Source organism: Eurosta solidaginis, chromosome 2 (genome assembly GCF_040869045.1).
Source record: "Eurosta solidaginis isolate ZX-2024a chromosome 2, ASM4086904v1, whole genome shotgun sequence".
In the NCBI taxonomy this organism is placed as follows: Eukaryota; Metazoa; Arthropoda; class Insecta; order Diptera; family Tephritidae; genus Eurosta; species Eurosta solidaginis.
This window is the reverse complement of record NC_090320.1, coordinates 184,972,734-184,978,705: the sequence shown is the minus strand read 5'-3', so window position 1 is coordinate 184,978,705 and position 5,972 is coordinate 184,972,734. Positions and strand designations below refer to the sequence as shown.

Below are 5,972 nucleotides of genomic sequence, written 5' to 3'. Positions count from 1 at the left end.
GATTAAAATAATATTTGAGGGCATCCCATTGCTCAATAATTCTATCTACGACTGCTTGTCAAGAAAGCCACCTTGTGTGGGCATACTTAAGAATTACATGCATTTCTGTACCGAAATATTTTTGAAAACACCGAAAGTCTGCCCTCCTAAGGGGGCTGTTAAAAAAAGGATAGTTTACGTCCTATAAAAATGTATCAATTTTGTTGGGAAATGCATCACAAGCGGCCATTGAAGCTAAATTTAAAATGTGACAAACACATCCATTAACATGCAGATTGGGAACAACTTGCTTCAGCCTTGCTCGCACCCCGCTTCTTGCTCCCATCATAACCGAGCAATTGTCGGCAGTGAAACCAATCATTTTTTCAAGTGGTATTGAACGGTCTTTCAAAGATTTCATAATGGCATTAAAAATACCCTCCGCGCTACTAACGGTCAAAGGTATCAAATCTAAAAATCTATCAATGCACTTTTTGTCAAAAATTCGAATCAAGTCTGCCAAATTTTTTGAAATACATATATCAGTCGTTTCATTAATTATTAATTCTTTTGACAAAATGCAATTATGGATTTACAATTTTCTGGCCCCGTTATTTCAGTTATTATTTTCTGTGCTTTAATTCTATTGATACAAAATTTGTTTACAATTTTAGAATCAGTTATGCTATTTTTCATAAGCACGTTTAAATGATCCATAATTGTAAATGACAAATTGTGATCGGCAACAAAACAACTTAACTATACCTCAAAGCTCTTTGCGGCTTGGCTAACTGAATTGCTTGCAGATTTATTGTCAACGTACTCCACAATATTCGGTGTAGTTTTGACTAAATTTTCAGCTCGAATATGGGCTTCAGAGCACGCATGTCGTTTTATATGAGAAAGTCCGCCCAAAAATGAAGAATTGCACAAAATACATTTTTCCCCTGAGTAGATTTTTCCTCTTCCAACCAAGCATACATTTCTTTCCACTGCTGCCTGAACAAAATTATATACTTTCCGCAACTTCTTTCGTCCACACTATGTACGTACATAAAACAAATTCTTAATTGGTTACATACTGGTTTGTATTTTTATACACTTACGCTGTTGTATCGTTGGAGTCTCCATATTGTTGTTGGTGAGAATTTTTTGCTCTAAAAGTGAGAAAATTATAAAAAAATAATAGGTGTTTAAAATATTTTAAAGAAATTTGATTACCCTTTCAGAAATCGCTCCATTTTAACATCCAAATCTTGCGCGCAACACGTACCAAATCAAAAAGCTGTAAATGTGTACATAGATCTGTTTATACATATAATCATTTTACATACAAATGTTTGTGCGTATGTACGTATTATTTCATAGCCTGCTATTTGCCTATCGTATCTTTTAAAAAATAGTACAAATTTTGGCAAGTTATGTGAGGTAAAATAAGACGGATATATTTTCTTTGAAAATTTAAAAATTTTTTTGTACACTCAGAGCGGCTTTGCAAAGGACTTGAAGTGTAGTGCTGTATTTTACAAAAATGTACCAAATATGTCAAAGTAGTACCAACGTACTTTCGGAAAGCGAATTGTACCACAAAAAGTACAAATGTACCATGATTATCATCACTGCCTGGAATATGTGTGTGAACAAAAGTAAACTGGAGTAAATTTCCATGCATTGTGAATGATGACTAAGTGTGATATCTTATCTGTCAACTGCCTGACAGGATGTTCAAAATGGCTACTTTGTAGCGTTTTGGCAGGGTGTTAAATATGGCGGCGCCTATCTTCGGCGGGTGATAGAAAGAGATACAGAATGAGACAGCGATAGGCAATTACAAATCAGGCGATCCAATCACTTTGGAATTTTGTCGTCTATGCAGAAGATATCACACTTAGTTATCATTTACAATGTTTCCATGTATAAACATTGTTTAAGAAAATTACAGCATACATTTTTCTATATAAAATATATAAGACGCGCTACACATCCGAAGATAATTTAGGCTGAGCTTCCCCTCCAATTGGCGTCGTGCTCCTTTTAAATTTTCCTTCAAAGTAAGGACTGGTCCTACATGTTTTACGCCGACTCCGAACGACATTTGCAAAGCAGATGAATTTTCACTAAGAAACTTTCCATGGCAAAAATACACTCGAAATCACTGCCTTCTGAAAAAGTTTACATTTTTTCTTTAGTTAAATAAATGAAATAAATATTTTTACGATTTCTCCCGTACAAACCGTGGAATGCTCCAGTAGCAATTATTGTGAGGAGCGTGTGGAACATTATCACTTTCGCAGGGCGTATCAATGCTTTTAAGATGACGAAGACAACTTTCCTATAGAATCTGAGCACCCTCTGAACATTGGTTACCAGGTCGCCCTTTTCGCTATGATAGAAATTTGACCCGCGCTTGAAACCTTCCGTTTTATGCCGAATTTTTGTTAACATTTTTAATGTTTCCTATACTCTGTGCCATATTTTTCGATGGGGTTACAGCCATGTAGCTTTATGGATCTTTTAATTTTAAACTTTGAGCTGGATATGAAGACATTTTGGCAATCAGCGAAGTTGATCCTCCTAATTTCATTAATTAAGTAATTTCCGAAGCGGTAGATGCTACAGATCTCGAATTTGTATGTGTGTTCAATATGTGTATTTTTAATTCTTATATAGAAAGTGGGCATGGTAATCAACCGATTTTGTGATTCTTGTCTAGGGCATTTCTATTTTGAAAAGGAAATATGGTTATATATAATATAACATCTTCAACCGCTTTTGAAGTCGATGCAAAGATTTTCATAGGAATCGAGCGGACTTAGAAGGCGTTGTCACGATCTTTTTTTTTCAAGGTAGTTAAATACAGTTTGACCTTACGAAGTTGATTATGTACAGTTTTAGCATTGTAACTTTATAAATGACGAAAATATCCCGTTAAGTGTTGAGTTATCTCAAAATTATATTTCATTTTGAAATAATATTTATTATTTACAGGAGTATTCGTCCCGGCCAATTAAAGCAGTATGTTGAATTTAATTAAATAAAAGTTATTGGAAAGAAAGCGTGTGATGATGACCCCTCGGACAAATAGGCAGACGGATAGACCGATTAATGGATTAGCAATATTAACATTAAATTTTTTTCGGCTGAGACTACCGATTTTTTCGGTTGAATTAAGTTGAATATCAACAAAAATCAATATGCGATATCATCGATCAAGTCGATAGTGGCTACCGAAGAAATCCTATTTTTTTTTTTTTTGTGAAGTTCCAACCCCCCTCCAAATGCCTCTATGGATCCGCCCATGTCTTAGGTTGATAAGTCAACCGGCAGCAGATTAAAATCTACAATATTTTCATAATAATTAGTGTTAATTTAAGTGGCATACAAACGAGCACAATTGCATTTTTGCTCATTTATTGCAAAATGCAAGTTTTAATTTTTACTGTTATCGTGGCATTATTTCCAGTTACTATTTTATCAAGTAGACAAACTATCTTCAGTGTAGCACCAATGGCTTCTACACAGATGCTGATATTAAAAGGAAAGCAACCGCCTTTAATGGATAATGAAATGGACATTATTCAGGATTTTATAGTTGATAAGCTGCATTTGCCTAATTTACGTTGGAATGTACGACAGGCCAAAGGTTTCGATGGTCAAGGCATTTTATTTGAAATGTCGAGTGCGAATGATGCAGATGTCATTTTGAAGCAAGCAGATTTGTTATTGAACAAACGCATCTTCAAGATTGAGCCCGTGGAATAGTGGACTGCTTAGGTTTCTTCCTTTTTTAGATTGAAAATTTTTAAATAAATAGCACTTTTGTTTGAAGAATTTTTCTTATTGACCCAGCAGTTGTCGCGCAACTATTAAAATTAAAATTTGTTAAAAAACTTGAATTAATTTTTTCTTAAGTTTTTGATCCTGCAGCAGTACCGATCACTTTTTTCGTCATTAATTTTGGTGTACGGTTTTGTCACTAGTCCTTATTCTCTTGGGTTGCGGATCCATTCCGCATAACCGATTACGTAAGTATTTCACAAAATCACTTGCCATTAAAAGTAGGTTTATTTAGCACGTTATTCGTCCACCTTACATCAGAGCCAGACAAAAAATAGCAGTTGGTGAGCTGGGTGTGAAGGAGACTGCGCAAATCTCGATTGTTTTTTGGGCTGTGCTTACTCAGCAACACATTTAAGAACTTTAGCTAAATAAATGTCGATCCTGTAATGTTATTCTATAATTCGGATTTTTTTTCTATATGGTTATTATATTCTCGTTTGTCCCCACACTACTGCGTATCCATTTTTGCCATGTTAACGCTTTTTGTGGGTATAAAGTTACGAAATGATAGCTGATGTTAAAGGGGCATGTCGTCTGTCTACATAAGATTATTTAAGGTTTTGATCCTTGGGAGCGAAGTCTTTCGGAGCCCGTCTTTGCGGCTAATAATCAGTGGTTGGGGGTTCGCGACCTCTTCCTTAAGATCCCTGTCATTACATTGCTATTACAGAGCCACTATTTTTTTGGTTATTACAAAAATTATTTGATGCCCGTTTGATGTAGTGGAAAAGGACTAATGAAAAGGGTGGATGGTGTGATGAATTGGAATCAGATCATCTGAAAATACGGAAACTAAATATGTTCGTACACTCAAAGCTGCACTGGCGTAATTGCGCTCGCGCCTCCACGCCCTCCCAGCCTTGGCCTTTAAGCGCCTAAAATTTATGTTTATAAGGCCCCTTGGTTCGACTTACCCTTTCACGTTATTACACGGAAAACATTTGTTTCTAAATTAGCACTACATGATTTTCATGATTTCCAAATTTCAAATAAATATTGATTTAATAATTATCCAATCATTCATAGTAATTTATAGGTATAGTACATAAAATTATCTTAAGACCTATAATCAATCCTGCGTATGCCATAAACGAGGGATATTATTCTTATTCATTTACATCCACACAATAATAACTACAACTAAACATATTCATATTAGCACAAGTTTGCAAGACTTTCCGAAACTCATGACAGTGAACATGAATTTTTGAGGGGTAGTTATTACTAACCAGCCTCAACATTCTCAACTATCGTTATGTATGTGGTCATTGACATCCATGTAGATAGTCCAAAAAATGAAAAGCAAGCGAATTACTCACATAAATATATACATATGTATGAACAAGTATATATAACCAAATGAGAAAAAAAAAAACGTCAGAAAGGCGGTGCTTAAAGTTATTTATGCCCGCATGTACGAGCAGGCGTAGGTGTGTGAACGTTTATGAGAGCGACCGCTAGCACAATCTAACTAACTTAACCACATTACAAGAAGTACAGTGAACTATTGATATCACTGACATCTTCCGCTATTAGCCTGTGGATGTATGAAGATCTTTCACTTCGCTTATGAGCAATGAATTTTTAGCTTAAATAAATTTGTAAAATGTGAACATTAATGTTGTTAAGCTAATATGCAAAATATTATTATTATTAGGAAACAAAAAATTTATTTCAATTTGACTGTCCTTAGTCTTAATAACCTCATACATTGTGGGCTTATGGCAAAATACATATATATATACGATTTTGGGAAAAATTAAATATGATATACACAATAAAAAGTTGAAAATAACTTGAATACTCACATTAGAAGTTGATGATGCGTAGAAGGCCTTCCTTGCTCGTCGGCGTTGCTGTGCGAAGATTAATGGTCGTTATGAAATCAATTTAATTTTTCCATGTTTTCCTTTAGTCAAAAATTTGCTTTTATCAAATTCCTATCATAGTTTTTTTTTTCTTGCTTAGTAAGAAACTAATAGCACAAAACCTTAAGTTCACAAACAGTGATACTAATTTTTTTCCGCCTTAATGTTTAACACCACTGCTTAACATTTATATACATAAGTGGGTCGCAAAAATTGACTAGTTTTCGGTGACGTCATACATTCTCTCAGATTTATTAAGATCACTTTGACATTGCGGTAAACTTA

General features: G+C 34.5%; 1 long non-coding RNA gene across 1 annotated transcript; it reads right to left on the bottom strand.

Annotated features, from left to right (window-relative positions):
* Window positions 1-211: 211 nt before the first annotated feature.
* LOC137242485 (uncharacterized) lies at window positions 212-1,265 on the bottom strand. Its single transcript, XR_010950260.1, has 3 exons — window positions 1,201-1,265; window positions 1,086-1,136; window positions 212-1,020 (listed from the first exon to the last, which is right to left on the bottom strand). It is a non-coding gene; the product is annotated as an uncharacterized lncRNA (long non-coding RNA).
* Between the last annotated feature and the right edge of the window lie 4,707 nt (window positions 1,266-5,972).